The 20,677-nt window shown below is 43.1% G+C and overlaps 1 pseudogene; it reads right to left on the minus strand.

The window, feature by feature from the left end:
* Window positions 1–229: 229 nt before the first annotated feature.
* Window positions 230–20,677, minus strand: part of LOC116632772 — a 23,601-nt pseudogene continuing 3,153 nt past the window's right edge.

Below are 20,677 nucleotides of genomic sequence, written 5' to 3' on the forward strand. Positions count from 1 at the left end.
AAAATCAGACTCTCATACAAAACTTGTTTAAATGCTGGTATTGGGGCACAGAACAGTAGAATAGTTAGGCTTTGTGGGACAGAATATTGACTTACGTATGGGTTTTACTGAATGCATGCAAGAATGAGCCATGCCTATAACTGGGTGAAAATAGAGTTATAGGCCTATGAAAACTCAAAATGAAATGTCAGTTTTATTAAATTCGGGTTAGGGAAAACAATCTCATCAGTTACTTGTGGTAACTGAGGGTAGCTGTCAGAATGAGAGTGAGGCGCTTTCTCATTTCTGCTTTCAACTTTACTGCACAAAGACCTAGGGATGGGAACCAGGATTGGTGAAGAATGCATCAGTGAGGAGTAACAGGCTCAGGAGTGTAGTGAGAAGAGCTCTCTCAATGGGGGCGTAGGGAGGCCCAGATCCTAGTTTTGGCCCAATCCCCAGCCAGTTGTAGGACCCACAGCAAGTCACTCATCTCCCTGGGCCTAGTCTCTCAGCTTTAAAACAAGTCATACCAGATCTCTAAAGGTTTTTCTGACTCCAAAATTCCAGGACAAGTTTAATCACAGCTTCTATTAACATGTCTGATTCTTGCTATTTCAAATCTTTCTTCCACATTTCCGGAAGAAAGTAATGTATTTCAACAATCTAAAAGAAATAGATGCCATTCAGAGACAAAAGATTCTGTTTGTTGAAAAAAAACTAAGTAATTCTGTAAAAATGCCTATTTTCTCATGACAATAAGATGTTTTGGCAGAAGGAACATTTCTCTGGTAAAGATAACCAAGACTGCTTCTGTAAATTAGGCCTAATCCAGAGTATTATCTGTGCTGGCATGTGAAGGGGTGCTATTGTAGTTCAAAGCAGAAACAACACTCCCCAGAGCTTCTCCAAAAGGACGGTGAGAAAGTTCTCATCCTCGGGGTAAGGCTAGTAAACAGCTGTGCAAATGATAAGGCACTGAAAATGCACGCTTTTAGCCATTCAAGTACTCCAAGCACAGACTCCTTTATCAAACACCAGGTATTGTCTTCCTCCCAACCTGTCAAAACGCAATTCCAGTTTGATCCCGGAACAGTAACTTACCCGGACGATCTAACTTCTCTCCTCCCCGGGCGCAGCCGTCCGCAGGCCTGTTCCCTCCCCTATTCCTGCCGGCCGCTCTCACGCCCACCCCGGGGCGGTCGCAGCCCCGCAGCCGGGTAAAACGCGTCCGAGTCTCGGGAGCGGTTTCCCGGCGTCCTGGGAGCGGCGGGTCCCGCCCCTTGGAACCCGGAGCCGGCCAGGCCGCCGTCGCGGCCACCTCGGGCTGCTCTCCCCGCCCCGAGCGCCACACCTCGCGCCTCTGCCCCCGGGACGACGGCGCACAGCCCAGTCTGCCCCTGAGAGCGCACGGGCACCGGTCAGTTCGCCGCCGCCGCCTCAGCCCCAGACCGACGACTGCCCTCTCCCCGCCGGCGGCCTGGCGCCCCCCGCGGCGGCCCAGCCCCAGCCCGGCGCCCCCACCTCCTAGGCACAGCCCCTTCCTTGCCGGGACGCCCCGCGAGGCGCTGGGCACAGCCTCGGCTCCCAGCCTCAGAGACACCGAGGGACACTCACCCCGGAGGTTCCTCCCGCCGCTGCTGCTGCTGCCGCCGCTGGGACCGCGGCCGTCGCCCCCGCCGCCGCCACCAGCACCGCCGTCCGCACCGGCGCCAGCACCCCCGGCCATCCTCCTCCTGCCGCCGCCGCCGCCGCCCTCTCCGCTCCTGTCAGTGGTTCAGGCTCCGGGGCTGCTCCAGGTTCCCCTCGCCGCCATTTTGACTCCTAGAGGGAGCAGGAGGGGCTCGGCTCGGCGCGGCCCTGGGGCGCCTGCGCGGCGCTGCGGAGCCGGCCCTAGCTCCCGCCCGCCCCCGCCCCCGCCGTCGCCGCCGCCGCCGCGCCTGCGGTCACGTGGGCTCGCGGCGCGCGCGCTCGCGCGCCGGGCCGGGCCGGGCCGGAGAGGCGGATCGTGGGCCCCGGCAGCGGTCGAAGCCGAGTGCGCGCGCATTATTCCTTCTCCACGCTGGGGCGCGCAGCGCGGGACGTCCGGAGTTTGAAGCTCGTTGCGGCATCCTGCTTCCTTCGGGGAATTGTGACAAATCATTAAATGTATCAGAACGGAATTATAATAACTACGTTACTGGACGATCAGTTCTACCCAATTCATGCTGCCATTTGGCGGCCGGCATCCTGATCGATCGCACATCTTGCATTCTTGGCAGAGAAGGCAGCGCTTCCGCGGAAAACTCCTTTCTGACAATCTTGGCGTTTCGGCGGCTTCTAGGCAGTTTATCTTCACCTCTGTCTGCGTGGTGCTTTTACAGACAGCACCTTGCTACTTGCCATAGCAGGTTTAAAACAAAAATCTCAAAGACACGGAAAAGTTTTCCTCAACAAAATGTCTCCGTAAATGAGGGACAAGAATTGATGAAAGCGCATGATCTCTGCTTGGATGAGCCAAATCGCCCTTCCCTGGATGCCCCTTGTCTGGGAGTTTGCAATAATTCCAGCGATGCCATGACAAAAACACCTTGTATTTATTAAACATCTTATAGTGCTTAAAACACCGTTAAATACATGGCTTCGTTTGAACACCAAGCCACGCTTTGAAGTAGTCGGGACAGGTATTACGGTTATAGTCGTTTTACAGCTAAGAAAAGTCTCGGAAATCCTCAGTGGTCTGCCCTGGGGCACACACGCAGCATTAATAAGTAGGCGTGAGCAAGCCCAGACTAGAAGTCCAGACATTCTGACCCTGGTCGCCAGGCACATCACCCCTCACAGTTCTCAGGTAGGGCTTAGAAATACCCGATGTATTTGTCCTCTGGGAATTTATTTAAAATCCTCTTGAAAGTATTTTCATTTTCAGTCCCCACCCACCCTTTGCGAAGCAAGTTTTCCAAGTCACAGCGAGTCTTTCTGTTGTTCTCAAACCACCTCTAAGCTTACAAGAATAAGAGCAATTTCGCATTTTGTGATGTTTTTCATCATCTCTTGGTCCTTTATTATTTTATCCAAGCATTTCATATGTGGTTGGAGAATTTGGGTTTTTTGGTTGTTTTTTTTTTTTTGGCATCCTTCCAGCCTTTATCCAAAAATGTAAAAAGTGTTAAAAATGTGTAATCCTGAGCTTCAGATGCTGACTTTCAACCTCATAGCAAATGGGGGGAGAGGGTCAGAATAGAAGTTCAGGGTTCCTCCCACTCCTGGAGAAAAGGGAAGCGCCAGGCATGGTATAGGATTAGAAGAACACTAGGGTGCTATGGAGAATGGGGCCCCCTTCGCTCCTGAGGGCCCCCCCAACCCTCCTCTTCAATGGAGAAGACCCATTTAAAATTACTGAAACTTGCACAGGAATCTGGTCCATAGCATATGTGGCAGGCAGCTAGCTGACCAAAGAGGACTTAGGGCTTGTCCCCATTTCTTGGCAGGCAAAATGGGGTGCAACTCAGGTTCCACCTCCTCACTCCCCTCTTCTTTGCTCTCTTCCTCAGAAACGTCATTGCTTACAGCAATAATCTGGTGCTGCCGGTTGATCCACACAGGACCAGAATCAGATTTCAGAAGGAAGGTTACAGGTGGCTGGAGCTGAAAGTCAACCAAACTGAGCATGAGTTGGCAGGACAACTTGAGGTTGGTCACAGGGACTGCAGTCTCCCAGTGGTCATGGTTCCAGGCCACGAGTTCTGTCTACCACATCACACTTATTTTTGGCCTGCTCCATGAAGCAAAGCATGGTCAAAGCCAACACGTGCCCCACCTTATCCTCTTCTTTAACCTTAAAGGTAAAAGAGCAAGTATGGCTAGAGAGCTCATCACCAAAGAAAAAATGGAGCGGGGACCTGCAGACCCTTGACATACCCTGCCTGACTCTGGAACGATAAGGGGGGGGCTCTGTTGCAAGGTAGTTCCCATTCATTTATCTTTGTCTTAATCAACTAAGTATTGCATTAACTGAAAGAATTGTTACATGCAAACTAAAAGTTCTATTGTCCATACCCCTTCTTGATAATTCATTAAAAAAGATCCGTCCCCATCATTACACTTTCTCACTTATTCCTGACCCTCCTTACTTGACTTTGGTTCTGTTTCCTAGACACAATTTAAAAAACAAAATTAAAACAAAACCAACAACAATAGAAATCTAAAATTCTATCAAAGGCTTTTTGGTTTTGTTTTTAAGGGAGATGGGCCGAGGGAGAGGGAGAGAGAGAATCTCAAGCAAGCTCCACAGCCAGCACGGAGCAGAGGCAGGGCTGGATCTCACCACCCAGAGATCATGGTCTGAGCCGAAATCAAGAGTCAGATGCTTAACCGACTGAGCCACCCAGGCGCCCCTATCAAAGGCGTTTTGAAACACCAAGTAAGGTCTGCTGTTCTACCTTGTCCTTTTGTCCCTCTGCACATTCAGAGAACTCTAGTAGACCAGTTGGGTATGATTCGCCCTCACAAAATCCAAGCATAAGTGTTCCATGATGTTTTCCACCCTTTAATTCATCCACCTTGTGGTTTCTTATCATACCACTTAGCTACACTTTCAAGATACTGAAGTAACTCAGTTTACACATCCATCAGAGTTTAGATGTGTCTAGTTTTAGTCCAACACATTTTTTAAAGCCTCCAGTACCACGTGCCAAGCACAGTGCCCATGCTCAGGCTAAAAAAATAAGTGATTCTTTGCCCTTGAGGAGTTTAGAGTCTAAATAGGAAGACAGACTGGGGGAAAAATGGCTAGTGCCAAGATAATATTCAGTAGTGGTGAACAGAATGGGTCCTAGAGTCATACGGATCTAGGTGGACATCTGACACAAACCAGGCCAATCAAAGTTGTTTCTGGAAATTTCTGCCAGGCTATCCTAGGATATGTTTCCTCTTAATCTATATCTCTGGGATTATGACTTTAGAGGACAATGTAGATTTTCTTCTTCAGCTCTGAGGAGAAAGCCAAGAGCAGTAGGAATGAACACCACAAGCAGAAACAGAGAGCTTATAGAAGGGGAAGCCATGACATCATTTGAACTTTGGGGCATGGCTGTGCCCTAAACAAATCCACCCTTGGTTTTCTTGTGTTGATGAGCCATTAAGTTGCCCTTACTTCCCCCCTTTTAAAATCTTAAACTGGTTGGGAGTGGGTAAAAACAGTGGGATTCTGTCACTTGGAATCAAGAGTCCTGAATTTGTGTTCTGTTCCTCCTTCTGCTCCCTCCATCAGCAAATGGTACCCCATCCACCCGATCCACCTGGACACCTATGCTGAAAACCTGAGTCATTCCTTTCATTAACTGTGTATACCGTTTTCTGCTACTCCATTCTGTTCCTTCCTTTTTCTATCATACATAACCATCCACTGAAATCCCTCCCTAGGCTCCATTCTGGAATACAGTATGGAAGCTGTGTTTTTTGTTTGTTTTTTGAGAGGGTGAGAAAGAGCAAACAAGTGAGGGGAGGTACAAGGGAGAAGAAGAGAGAGAATTCTAAGCAGGCTCCATGCTCAGTGTAGAGCCTGAGTCGGGGCTCAATCTCATGACCCTGATATCATGACCTGAGCTGAAATCAAGAGTTGGAAACTTAACAGACTGAGCCACCCAGGCGCCCCAGGAAGCTGGGTTTTTGAAATCATGATAAAAAGGAAAATTCTATTTCTCCTTATGCTTTGCATATAATGATTCTGTTTCCAAGTGTTTTTCTGAATCTCCTGGAGTCTAAAATATTAAGTGAAATGAAAACACATGTGTCAAAGTGCCCAGAAGAATGACTGATACCTTGAAAGATGTGAAAGATGTCTTGCCTATCCCAGGAAGAAAGAAACATTCTTACCACCAGAGACAGAGTTTGAGAGTCAAAGATTAGGGGAAATGTATACAAACAAATCCTGTTCAACTAAGCCTTATCTTCCTAGTCACTTTACAATTAACCGCTCTGACTCAAGATACTTTGTATTGTCCTATTTTCTCTATTTACTACCTTTGTCCAGCTTAGTATATAGGTGTTTTGCTCCAACTGCTTCTTTGGGTCTTCACTCTCCTATGGCAATTCCCATGTACATGCAAAAATTGGTATGCCTTTCTCTTGTTAATCTGTTTATATTGATTTAATTCTCAGTCCCAGCCAGTCCCATCTCTAAGGAGATAGAGGTAAATTTTTGCCTCCCCTACACATGAATGCAACTACATTTAAAATATGAACTTCAGTTCATTAAGTACACAATAAGGAGAGTGAAAAGACAAACCACCTGATAGGAGAAGATATTTGCAATACATAAAAACAAAAAAGGCTTATATCCAAAATATATAAAGAATTCCTACAATTTGATAAGAAAGCATCCCAATAAAAAAATGGACCAAAGATTTGAACCTGTGAGGAATCCAAATGATACAAACGAAAAGGTGTTCAATCATGTTAGTATAAAGGAAATACAACTTAGAGCTGCGATAAGATAAAATTACTGACTCATCAGATTGGTAAAAATTAAAAAAAAAAAAAAAAAAAAAGACCATTTCAAGTCCTGATGAGGATGTAGGTTAATAGGAACCCTGTACACTTCTGGTGAGACTGAGAATAGGAAGAACCATTTTTTTTTTTTTAAAGATTTTATTTATTTATCTGACAGAGAGATAGAGAGAGAAAGCACAAGTAGGCAGAGTGGCAGGCAGAAGGAGAGGGAGAAGCAGGCTCTCTGCTGAGCAGGGAGCCGGACGTGGGGCTCGATCCCAGGACCCCAGGATCATGACCTGAGCCGAAGGCAGACGCTTAACCGACTGAGCCACCCAGGTGCCCCGAGGAAGAACCATTTTTTAAAAAAATTTATCTGTTTATTTGAGGAAAAGAGTGGGGGGGAGGGGCAGAGGATGAGGGAGAGAGAAACCGAAGCAGACTCTGGGCTGAGTGTGGAGCCCAGTGCGGGGCTTGATCTCACAACCCTGAGATCACAACCTGAGTCGAAACCAAGAGTCAGATGCTTAACTGACTGTACCACCCAGGCACCCCTAGGAAGAACCATTTATAAAAGCAGTTTGGCGTTAGGCAGGAAAGATGAAAATTGGCTTGTTCTATGGCTCAGCAATTCCAACATTAGGTATATAGAGAAACTTATGCCCATGTATACACAAGAGCTATGAACAAGAAGGTTCATAGCATTGATTATATGAATCAAAAACTGATAACAATTTAAATATCCATAAATAAGAGCAGGGATAAAAATGTAGTATGTTAATGCATTACATGAAATTAAGCTATAAAAAACATGGATGAATCTTACAAACATGATGTTAAGCCAAAGAAGCAAGACACAGGAGTGATCACACAAGATAATGCCATGTATTGTATTATTGTATTCCATTCTTTCTAAGATACATTTTTTTTTTACATTTTTTAACAATGCTGACATTTGTTGACCAAATTTCAATTGATGACTTCTTAGCACTGGGTCCTGATATAGTTAAGATATTTTCTTTTTTCTCAGTGAGACATTAAATAATGGCATCTTAAATTCTATAAAATTAAAAAACAGGCAAAGCTTGGGGCACCTGGCTGGCTCAGTTGGAAGAGCAAGTGACTCTTGATCTCGGGGTCGTGAGTTCAAGCCCTATGTTGGGTGTAGTGATTACTTAAATAAATAAATAAACCTGAAAAAATGAAAAAATAAAACTTAACATTGTGTTTAAAAAAAGAACAGGTGAAGCTAAACCATTTGGTTTAGAGATATATAAACCCTAAACTATATGGAAAAGCAAGGGTGAGTAATGGTGATAGAATCTCAAGTATTGAAGATGCTGTGGAACATTCTGAAGGTCTAATTGGCAAGGGTACAGCCAATCCTTAATCCTTTGGATGGATATATTTCCCTCACGAAACCTAGAGATGGAATTCACCTCAGTTTACTCAGCATCCTACTTCAGGGTGCATTCTCACACATTGTCATGGTCTCACATCCATTTCCCACCTTCCTTTTTCTTCATAACGTCCTTATTTTTCCCAATCAAGTGTTCTGAGTGGGATCAATCCATGCTTTATACCTGGTTGCCTGATTTAAAATTTTCAGCAAAAGCTATTCCCCTGACTTTAAAAATTAGGTCAGGGGAATCCAGATAAGGAACCCCCTCAAGAACCAGGATGTGGTGAAATGTTTGCTAGGACTTCTGGAAGAGAATATCTCTTCTTCCACAGAAGATGCTGGAAGAGTCTTCCCCTCTTCCACTGAATATGACTAAAAAAGTATATAGCCCCAGGAGCTCTTTGCAACCATCTTGCTCCCTGAGGGAAGCCTGTCTTAAGGTAATATTAACTTGTACCTTAAGAAAAACTAACATCCTTGTGACATTATTAGAGATACTTAAGCAGGCTTTACCTGAAACTAGTCCTACTTCTGGCCTTGGCAATTACGCGAGCCAATTTTATTATTAGGTTTTCTGTAACATTCATTCAAAGTCATCTCAACTGAAACGTGTATTATTTCATTTAATCTCCATATCAACATTCTAAGAGAACTATTATTATACCAATTTTGTCTGAGACTTTGCAGCTAGTAAATGACAGTGCTCAGGTCTGACCTTTGATCTTTTCGCTTCGACTGCCAATGTTTCTCCATCTAGCATAACAAATCCACTGAAGAGTTTCTGCGTGTGGTTCAGGAGAGGAAGAGGAACGTCAAATTTAAAAACGAAAAGGTGATAGAAGAAAACTAAAAAAGTGTTCATCACATGTAATTTTTCTTTAAAAAGAATAGAGCAGTTCTTTCTCAGGGTTCTTTGTAATAATGGATGGAGGCTTTTGTTGGATCTCTCATTAGCATTATGCTGGCAATTCAAAAGTATGTTACTGATGCTACCAATTGCATAACACTGAATGTTTCCCCCACCTTTGCAACTCTTCTGCTTTTGCTGCTTGCTTATTTGAGTTTCTCTGTCTTTAAGGTCATGCAGTTGTAAAGACAGACACAAATAGACCCGGAGAGACGCACTGCATTCTGCAAAGACCTTTGGTCCTTGAATAGCAATTAAAGGTGTTTTTCTAGAAGGTAGAGAAGTCAAGATGTTTGGACCTGAGGTAGTACAGTCTTAATTCATTATATATAATTTTCTAGAACCCAAACACCAGTTTGTTTAGAGCATGAACATTTATAAAAATCACATTAAAAAGAAGTCAGTGGGCGAGTGTGCCTTTCTTATTCATCATATACACAGAGCTCAAAAATCAAAAAGCCTGATCTCCAGGCTACAGCTCTAATTAGGCCCTTTTATACAATTGCAGCAGGAAGGTGCCATATTGTAGGTCACTGAGAATATATTGAATTCAGGGCCCACTAAGCCCTTTATTGAAAATTGTAGAGGTTTGAGTTAACAGTGTCAGTCTTTTGTGACTTGGAGAAATTAAACAGAGGAAGGTTGTTTGTACTGTAATTTGAGAAGCTAAAAGTGCCACCTCCTGGGGTAGGGGTAGGCGGCAAGGAGCTTAATTGTGTTGTGGCTGAATTTGGAGTCAGATTTACTGACGCTGTCAAAAGTAATTTAAAGTTTTTTTGTCACAGAGGAAGACCTAAAATGCTTAATTCTCACATCAACAGCATTCTGGTCTAAACTTTTAAGATTGGGAGTGGTTCAGCCAGAGTTGTTTCTTATCCAGCTTGTTCTTAGCTTACTTCAGCATCGTTTGTTACCTCTTTTTAATTAAGAAAAGGGGGGAGAAACCTGAAGAAAAAAAAGACTTGACTAATACCGTTTTTTAAAAAAAGATTTTTTTTTTTAAAGATTTTATTTATTCATTTGACAGAGAGAGACAGAGTGAGAGGGGACACAAGCAGGGTGAATGGGAGAGGGAGAAGCAGGCTTCCCGAGGAGCAGTGAGCCTGATGCGGGGCTCGATCCCAGGACCCTGGGATCATGACCTGAGCCGAAGGCAGACGCTTAATGACTGAGCCACCCAAATGCCCCATAAAGAAGATTTTTTTTTTAAAGATTTTATTTATTTGACAGAGAAAGAGAGCAAGCACAAGTAAGGGGGAGCAGCAGAGGCAGAGGGAGAAGCAGACTCCTGGCTGATTAGGGAGCCCAACGTGAACCCTGAGATCATGGCCTGAGCCGAAGACAGACGTTCAACCAACTGAGCCATCCAGGCGTCCCCTTGACTAATATGATCTTGATTAAGACCCATTTGGTTGCAAGCGATAGAAATCCAGCTCCCTCTAGTTTAAGCCAAAAACAGGATTCATCATAAAGAAAATAAAGAGTGGCCCAAAATTCAAGGACAAGATACTCCTCCTAGCTTTAGGAACAGTCAGAACCAGGGATTCGAATATGGTCTGAATGTTCCTTCTGGCCCTTATCTCTGCTTCTTTCAGTGGCTGGCCTTCATTATTAACTCACCATGGAAGGGCTTTCTCCACAGGTAGAAACAAAAACAAAAACAAAAACAAAAACAAAACATGGCTCCTAAGTTAGACCATCTGTTGCCTAAAACAGTCTTGAGTTCCAGCCTGCTGGTCCCAAGCATAACATCCCTGGAGAAGGGCTCTTCGGCCTGGCATTTGTCAGGAACCCAGCTTTAAACTTAGGCCAGGAAAAGGGGCAAGGCTGTACTAAATAAGCTCTTAGGGGATTCATTATGTAACCAAGTGTTCAAACTATGGGGATTTAGGAGTCCCCAGACGCTTTTAGGGGTCTCGCAATGTCAAAATTATTTTCATTAAGAACGATTAAACAAAAATTACTTTTATAATGCTACTAAGATATTTGGCTTTTTCACTCATTCTCTGAAGAGTGTACAGGGGAATTTCCCAGAGGCTGCATGACATGGGATATCAGAATAGATTGAATGCAAAAGCAGATGGGAGAATTCAGGTGGCCTAATCTTCTATCAAGTCGGACATTAAAGAGATTTTAAAAAGTAAAAGAATGACACTCTTCTTGTTATTGTCAACGCAAAGTGAACAAACCTTTTATAATTTCCAAAAAAAAAAAACCTAAAAAAAGGAAGAGAGTTTTATTCGAGCCCAAGTGAGGATAGCTTCCCAGGATACATAATCTTCACAAGTAAGAGAATGCTCCAGAGAAGGGATGTTTAATACAGGGTTATATATGTTTTTTTGTTACATCAAGAGTTACAAGTCATCGGGATGAAGGACATTTCAGAAAATTATAAACTTTATCTTATGCTTTCAGTTTGTGCAAGGTTATAGGCTTTGGAGGGATGGAAAGGGAACTTAGGGAGATTTTTACTCTTATCTTTAGCTTGAATTGTTTCTTTTAGGTTATTTGCTAACAAAGCACATGTACAATGTTTGCTTGGGGCAGAAATGGATCTCATGCTTTGAAGTCATTCTGACCTTGGTAAAAATTAAAGTGTAGTTTCCCTGGGGTCCCAGGAGCAGCGCCCACAAAACATGAAAAGTTGAAGATTTCCCTTAACACTATATTTTTTAAAGATTTTATTTATTTATGTGAGAGAGAGAGTGAGAGCGAGAGAGCAGAAGCAGGGGGAGCAGCAGAGGGAGAGGGAGAAGCAGATTCCCCGCTGAGCAGGAAGCCTGATGCGGGACTCGATCCCAGGACCCCAGGATCATGACCTGAGCTGAAGGCAGATACTTAAGCCATCCAGGCGCCCAAGAATCCTCAGTGATTTTTTTTAAAGATTTTATTTTATTTATTTATTTGAGAGAGAGAGAGCACAAGAGGGGGTAGGATCAGAGGGAGAAGCAGACTCTCCGCTGAGCAGGGAGCCCGATGCGGGACTCGATCGCGGGACTCTGGGATCATGACCTAAGCCGAAGGCAGTCGCTTAACCAACTGAGCCACCCAGGTGCCCAATCCTCAGTAATTTTTAAGGTGATCCTGAGATTAGCAAGTTTGTGAACCATGAATGTATCCATGGCAACTTCCTTGATTTTTTCCTAAGCCTCAGTTTCTTTATCTGTAAATGGGGATAATAACAATGCCTACCTCATAGAGGTATTGGAGAATGAAGACAGTTAATACTTATAAAGTGCTTAGAGCAGTGCTGTAGAAGGGTTAAATCATAATAATAATAATAATAATAACCGCCACCACCGTGTGGATGGGGGAGGGGCAGTTCTTAGAAAAGAGAGGCTTGCAGACTATGTGAGATGTCAACAACATTGGAACTAAAAGATAACCTTTCAGAGAAAATCATACGAAAGTATCAAGGATCCTGTGTTAAGGCAGATACTACACAAAAAAAGTGCAAGGGTAGAAATGATCTCATTACTTGGGCTCTATGTCTTGATTCAGTAATTTGAGTTTCTCCAACAATGATGTGATAGCTGAGTCTAAGTGTCAGGGTTCCAACTTTCCCCATGTGGCTTCTCTTTAAGTCTTTGGGTATTTGCTGTCCCCTAACCTACAACTGGCCCTTCCCTGTTAGTGATACACGGATGAGTATGAATGCCCCCTGTGTGACACTTTAGGTGCCAAAGGCACAGTTAATCCTCTTGGCATTCCTGAATGGTAGGCATTATTACCTTAATTTCACAAGGGAGGAATCTGAGGCTGAGAGAATATGAGCGGCCCAGTGTGACACAGTTAAAAAAAGAACAGAGCCAGGAGTTAAACCTGGATTTGTCTGACCATGGAGTCCAAACATCTTCCCAGTATTCCATCTCATCTGCTATCTAGAGAGAGGGAAAGAAAGTCATTAATGAGAAATAAACTCTTCTATTTCACAGAGATGAAAGGTTTAATTATACCTTTCCTCTTTTTTTTTTTAAGATTTTTATTTATTTATTGAGAGAGAGAGAGAGAGCATGAGAGGGAGGAGGGTCAGAGAGAGAAGCAGACCCCCTGCTGAGCAGGGAGCCTGATGCGGGACTCGATCCCGGGACTCCAGGATCATGACCTGAGCTGAAGGCAGTTGCCAAACCAACTGAGCCACCCAGGCGCCCCTTTCCTCTTTTTTTTAAATTGAGATTTAATTTACAGCATTGTATAAGATTAAGGTGTACAGTGTGTTGATTTGATGCATTTATATACCACAGTATGATCACCACCGTAGCTTTAGCTAACACCTCTATCACATCGCATAATGATTGTTTCTTTTTTATGGTGAGACCATTTAGTCTTTTATTTTATTTTATTTTATTTTATTTTATTTTTTTAAAGATTTTATTTATTTATTTGAGACAGAGAGAATGAGAGAGAGAGAGCACATGAGAGGGGGGAGGGTCAGAGGGAGAAGCAGGCTCCCCGCCGAGCAGGGAGCCCAATGCGGGACTCGATCCAGGGACTCCAGGATCATGACCTGAGCCGAAGGCAGTTGCTTAACCAACTGAGCCACCCAGGCGCCCACCGTTTAGTCTTTTAGCAGTTTCGAAGTATGGAATGCAATATTGTTGACTGTAATCACCGTGCTGTGCATTAGATCTCCTGAACTTATTCATCTTTTAGTTGCAAGTTTGTACCTTTGTCAGCATCTCCCCATTTTCCCTACCCCCAGCCCCTGGTAACCCCCATTTTACCCTCTGTTTCCACAAATTCAGCTTTTTTAGATTCCAAGTGTAAGTGCTATCATACAGTATCTGTCTTTCTTTGTTTGCTTATCTCACTAAGCATAACCTTCTCCAGCTCTATCCATGTTGTGGCAAATGGCAGGATTTCCTTCTTTCTCATGGCTGAATAATATTCCACTGTGTACACACATGCATGTGTGCACATGCATGTGTGTGTGTGTGTGTGTGCATATGTGTATCACAACTTCTTTATCCATTCATCCTTTGACAGACAATAGATTAGGTTGTTTCCATATATATTTTTTTAATAACCCTGGGCATTTTTAAAAAAGCTTTTATTTATTTGAGAGAGAGAGAGGCAGCGTGCGCACGAGAGAAGGGGAGGGGCAGAGGGAAAGCAGACACCCCACTGAGAGGGAGCCCGAGATCATGGCCTAAGCCAAAGGCAGATGCCTAACTGACTGAGCCACCCAGATGCCCCTTGTTTCCATATTTTGCTTATTGTAAATAATGCTTCAATAGTGCAGATACCTCTTTAAATTCCTGTTTTCATTTCCTTCGGGTAAATACCCAGAAGTAGGATTGTTGAATCATGTGGTAGTTGTATTTTTAAGTTTTTCAGGAACCTCCATACTGTTTTCCATGGTGGCTGAACCAATTCACATTCCCACCACCAGTGCACAGGGGTTCCCTTTCTCCACATCCTCACCAACACTTACTTTCTTTTGTCTTGATGATAGCTATTTTAACAGGTGTGAGGAGATATCTCATTGTGTGTTTTTTTTTTAAAGATTTTATTTTTAAATATATTCAACATGGGCCTCCAACTTACAACCCCCAGATCAAGAGTCACATGCTCTACCGATTGAGTCAGCCAGGTGCCCCTCATTGTGGTTTCAATTTGCATTTCCCAATGATTAGTGAGATTCAGCATCTTTTCATGTATCTTCTTCTTTTCTAATATATGCATTTAATGCCAAAAATTCTCCCTGAGTATTGCTTTAGCTGCATCCCACAAAGTTTGATGTGTTGTGTTTTAATTTTCATTCAGTTGAAAATATTTTCTAATTTCCCTTGTGATTTCTTCTTTCACAATGGGTTACTTGGAAGTATGCTGTTTAATTTTCAAACACTTGTGGATTTTTTCAGATACCTTTCTGGTTTTGATTTCTAATTTAATTCTATTGCAGTCAAAGAATATACTGTGTCTGAATCCAATCCTTTTAAAATATTGTGACTTGGTTTATGGCATTGAATATGTTCTATCTTGGAAAATATTGCATGTACACTTGAAAAGAATGTGTGTTTGAGTATGGTTAAGTGGAGTGTTCTATAAATGTCAATTACCTCAATGTGATGGTGGTGTTCACGTCTTCCATAACCTCACTGATTTTTGTCTATTTGTTTTATCAGTTATTGAAAGAAGAGTTTTGAATTCTCCAACTATTTTATGTATGTATGTATGTATGTATGTATGTATTTAAAAGTAAGCTCTATGTCCAATGTGGGGCTTGAACTCATGACCCCGAGATCAAGAGTTGCCTGGTCTACCTACTGAGCCAGCCTGGTGTCCCACCAACTATATTTTTAGATTTGTTTATTTTTCCTTTTGGTTGCTTCAGTTTTTTTCTTCAAGTATTTTGAAGCATTGTTATTAGTGCATACACATTTAGGAGTTTGACATCCTCTTATGAATTGTTCTCCCTTCATCTGTGCTGATATTCCTTGCTCTGATATTTACTTTTTCTGACAGGATAGCCACTCCAGTTTTCTCTAATTACTATTTGCATGCAATATCTCTTCCCATCATTGTCCTTTTAGTCTATCTATATCTTCATCTTTAAAGTGGGTTTCTTTTAGACAGTTTATAGTTGGATCTTTTAAAAAAAAATCTAATCTGACAATTTTTGCTTTTTATGACTTACATTTATTTATGTTTAATATAAATGGTCTAAACACATGTACCTTTTATAGTTATCAACCAGGTGGTCCAGGCTCAGATACGTCAATTGAGACCTAGAATTTGTTACCCAAAAACAATTTCAAAATTACAAGTTTTCCATTTCAATTTTTCAGATATCCTAAAGGGGACTCATAGACTATAGCAATTCTTTCTCAAAATTCTCCTTCATTGGGCGCCTGGGTGGCTCAGTCGTTAAGTGTCTGCCTTCGGCTCAGGTCATGATCCCAGGGTCCTGGGATCGAGTCCCACATTGGGCTCCCTGCTCGGCGGGAAGTCTGCTTCTCCCTCTCCCACTCCCCCTGCTTGTGTTCCTGCTCTCGCTATCTCTCACTCTGTCAAATAAATAAATAAAATCTTTAAAAAAAAAATTCTCCTTCATTTTTATTTCTGTGTTATTCACAAAGTGTAACTGTTCACACTCCTTTCTTTTCAACTCTTCAGAAGATAGCTCCCAACAGTATCTTCAAAAGGGTATTTCTGCCACCCCTCTTGGAGGGTGAAAGAGAGAAAGAAGTTGAATAGGCAAAACTGGAGTCCTCTTTGGTCCGTAGAAGGAGAGACACATCTGGGAACAATTATACATTAATACATTTTGTCCAGTTGTGTTCTCCCATAGTTAATCTCATGGCTGCAAAGAGATACCCAATGTTTAAGTTTCCCACCATGCGTTCATTCCCTCTTTTCACAATCCAGTACCTCCCTTGCCTATTTTGTCAGCCTCTGCTGTGTGGGAGAGGGTATAATTCCTCTCAGCATTTAATCCTCCACTCTCTCCAGACAGTGTCTTTGGTAGGGAAAGGAAAAGAGAACACAGAGGTGTGAGCATTCATTCATTCAACAAACGTTTACTGGGTATCCACTATGTGTGAGGTACTCTTTGGAGTGCTTTCTGGTAAGCAAATCAGACAGAACTCCTGCCCTCATAACACTCACCTCTTAGCGAAAGAGACACACGATGAACAAACAAAATGTATAAGTTTAGATGGTGCTTATGGGCCATGAAGAAAATCAAGCAGAGAAGGGCAAAGAGAGCAGCTGAGAGCAAGGTGAGGGCTGTTTTCTGCAGGTAGTCCAAGGACTTAGTGATGTAAGGGAGCGAGCTGTGAGGATGTGTTGGGGAGATTTTCCAGGCAGGGACCAGCAAGCAAGACAGAAAAACCTAGGTGGTTTCAAGAGGCCAGTGTGGATTGGGCATGATCAACAAAGGGGAAAGTAGAGACAGGGAAATGAGGTTAGGGAGGTGGCCAGGCACTTTTCTGCGGGACCTGAATTGATAATTCTAGAGCAGAGCTGTCCAAGAGAAATGTGTGAGCTCTATCTGTAATTTTAAACTTTCTAGTAGCCATGTTAAAGGAACTAAAAAGAAATGGATATAATTAATATTTATAGTGTATTTTAAACCAAATATGTCTAAAATTTTATCATATCAAATATCTAATCAATATAAAATTTTTACTAATGAGATATCTTGCATTCTTTTTTCTTACTAAATGAAATGGACTGAATGCTTGTATTCCCCTCCCCCAAATTCATATGTTGAAATCCTGACTCTTAATGAGATGGTATTTGGAGGTAGGGCCTCTGGGTGGTGATTAGCTTATGAGGGTGGAGCCCTCATGAATGGGATTCATGCCCTTATAGAAGAGATCCCAGAGAGCTCCCATGGCCCTTCTGCCCTGTGTGGACACAGTCTGACAGCTGTCCATGAACCAGGAAGTGAGCTTTCACCAGACACCAAATCTGCCTATGCCTTAATACTGGACTTCCCAGCCTCTAAGACTGTGAGGAAGAAATGTTTGTTACTTAAGCCCCCCAGTCTGCAGTACTTTGTTATAGCAGCCTGAACAGACTAAGGCACTAAATTTTTATACTTGGCAGTTACAGTCACAATTCAATTTGGATGCTAGTTTTCATCCAAAATACTTCATCTATATTTAGATTTCATAAAATGTATAGCTGCAAAAGTAGATTGAAATACCCAAGTTGTTCCCAATATCGAAGTTCTCTAATAACTGAACCAGGTATCAAGTTTTCAAATTCAAATTAAATAATACCAGAATTCTGTTCTTCAGTGGTATTTGCCACATTCCAAGGGCTCAGAAGCCACAGAAGGCTAGTAGATATTATATTGGATAGCACATGTGGTTAGTGGGTATCAGTTACTGCAATGACCTCTAACTCCGTATTTCTCCACAGAGCATCCAGGGTGATCTTTGAAAAATGGAAATCAGTTCACATTGCCCCTGCTTAGAGCTTCTAGTGGCTTCCCATGACATTTAGTAAATCCCAATGACTCAAGTGGGGCATTCATTTTGAGGCAGATGAAGAGCTCCCATTTTTACCTATCCTTCTTCCTGAAATCCCATTACAATGATAGTAAAGAAGTACAAGAGGAAATCAATCCATGAGTGAAATGAGAGGTGGAGGAGCAGGGCTATATTAGCAAATCAAGTTTTGGTGAATTTCTCTAAGATGGAAGGTAAATGTGATTTTAATCTTTGGTAAAGCAGTGAAGAAAGAGGCACAGCTCTGAGCACACAAGAAGTCTCAGGGGACAAGAGAGATGTCTTCCATTTAAATGATCCCAGCTACTTAAATGATTGGTTACAAAAATCTGGAGTGGGAAGAAAGGCACAAGTTTAAGATAACTGATGGAAAACAGTGAGTGGAAAGGATGTGTGGGTCAGCTGCTCCTCTTCTCCTCTCTCAACTTTGTGCGTATTTTGGCAGTGTTTGTCTTAGGTGGTGGCTAGAGAAGTCTTCTTAAGAAACCAAGTCATGTCCTGGGATGGCAGTAGTTGGGAAGCCCAGAGTAGAACCTTACTCACTTTGGCATGGGGATGAGAGAGGGAAGTCTTCCTGCCTGTCAGCTGACATATTCAGCCTGCACATACAGATCATGTAATCAGCATTTTCATTCTGGAAAGAGATTGGTGATAGAAAAGTACCCCGGTAATTAATCTGGCTTCTCATATTCAGAAGCCCCAAAGGACAACCGAGGGCCGTAAGATAGTTGCACAAAACCAGCAGGGTGAAAATGAATAATAATTCACCCTAGGAGAAACAGAAATAGTTCAGGGAACAGCAGTGAACTTTTTAAAAAGTTCAAATTAATATTCTCAGAGAAATTTGAGGAGGCAGTGCATCTATAAAATATAAATAGATGACACTTAGAAAACAAACCCATATGGGGTGCCTGGCTGGCTCAGTCAGAAGAGCATGTGACTCTTGATCTCAGGGTCATGAGTTTGAGCCCCACACTGGGTGTAGAGATTACTTAAAAATAAAATCTTAAAAAAAAAACCCAAATAATAAGTGTTAGAAATATAATTCTAAAATGGAAAACTCAACAGAAAGGCTAGAGGAAAGAGTCAAGGGAATCTCTCAGAATGTAGAACAAGAGGACAAAAAGAAAAGTTGGAAGACAGAGAGGACTAACAAAGAAGAGCCAACATACATCTAATAGGAGTTTCAGATTGAGAGTAGAGAAAAAGTAGATCTCCCAGAGCTAAAGAAAGATCCACATCCTCAAACAGGAAGGTCTCATCCTGTGCTAATCCATATGAATGATAGCCATATCTTGGAGAAACTTCACAAATCCAAAGACAAAAGACTCCTAAAAAGATACCAAAAAGAAAAAAAAAAATCAGAGGTTGAGAATCGGCATGACACTTCTTAACAGTTACACTATATACTAGAACACAAGGGAATAATGACTTTAAAATTTCTGAGGGACAATGATTTTGAGTCTAGAATTCTATAGCCAGCCAAATTAGCATTTAAGTGGGGGAGCAAAATATTCTTTTTTTTTTTTTTTTTACTTCCACTACTTATTTTTTTTTTCTTTTTTTTTTTTTTTTTTTAACTCAGTCCTTCCAAGGACTGAGGAAATTTATTACTCACAGACCACTCCTAAAAGAGCTGCTTAAGGATGTACTACAGGAAAATGAAACAGGAATCTAAGGAAGAGGAAGATAATCAAGTTGCAGGAGAGGGGCAATCAAAGGAAATCCTAGAATGCAATAGGCTTAAAAAGGAAATGGTGTGAAGAAACCGGATTCTCTTAGAGAGTAGATCAAAGTTCATTACAGTATTACACCAAAAAACCCACAATATATTCCGTTTTTCCTTCAAGAGCCACAAGTGTAGTGGCATCACCTTCTCCACTGGGTCCACACTCTATTTGATACTGCCATGAATATTTTTTATATTATCAACACACTAGAGATAATTATTATTATTATTTTTTAAGATTTTATTTACTTATTTGACAGAGACAGAGATAGCAAGAGCAGGAACACAAGCAGGGGGAGTGGGAGAGGGAGAAGCAGGCTTCCCGCTGAGCAGGGAGCCCGAGGTGGGGCTCAATCCCAGGACCCTGGGATCATGACCTGAGCCAAAGGCAGATGCTTAACGACTGAGCCACCCAGGCGCCCCCTCTTCTTTGGTTTTTAATGTAGAGAATTAATTTATAGACAATGTATGGAAAACTTGATTAACATTAGAGAACAGAATATAAATGTTATAAACTCTGCCAGTGAGAAGTAAGGCCCATTGAGAGGTGTGAGTGGAGAGGACAGAAAGACAAAGGGAAGTAAGTGAAGGGTGTTGAGTCTTTCGCCTTACCCAACAGAAAGTTAAGAGATACTGTGTGTGGGGTTGGGGAACTGGGCAGGGCATGTAGGGGCGAGGGGAGTTTGGGAAGAGTAAGACACTGAGCCCAGGAGCAGAGGGATGAGGGGTAACTGCGCTGGGATGTTCAATGAGGCCAGCAAGGGATGGCAGGCAACGTGCGCGAAAGTGGGGAAAAGCAAAAGAGGCTGAGGGGAAGTAGGGGAGGTATGGGCGGAGCATAGCAGGTTATTGAGAGGAAGGGGCGGGGCGGGGCGGAGATGAGCAGGGGGAGGGGAGCTGACGCCTTCTGCGTCCAGGGCGCCTGCGCAAACCAGTCGCCTGCTAGCTCGCGCCATCGTGCCTCGCCTCGCCTCGCCTCGCTTCGCCTCGCGCGTGCTGTCCTGTCGGCCTCGCTTCGCTTCGCCTCAGCGGAAGCCATGCCCCGCCTGCTCGTTCTTTGTCTGGTTCCCCGCCGCCGCGTGATCCCGATGGGACTGCAACCCGGCCGCCGCCTGATCCGCTTGGAGGCCCGCCGCCGCCAGCGCCCCAAGTTGTCCGTGGTGAGTGGCGGCCCACGCCTCAGGGCGGCGCGGAGCTGGGCGGGGGGGGGGGGGGGGGGGGGGGGG

This window comes from Phoca vitulina, unplaced genomic scaffold, assembly GCF_004348235.1.
Source record: "Phoca vitulina isolate PV1807 unplaced genomic scaffold, GSC_HSeal_1.0 scaffold7, whole genome shotgun sequence".
NCBI classification, from domain to species: Eukaryota; Metazoa; Chordata; class Mammalia; order Carnivora; family Phocidae; genus Phoca; species Phoca vitulina.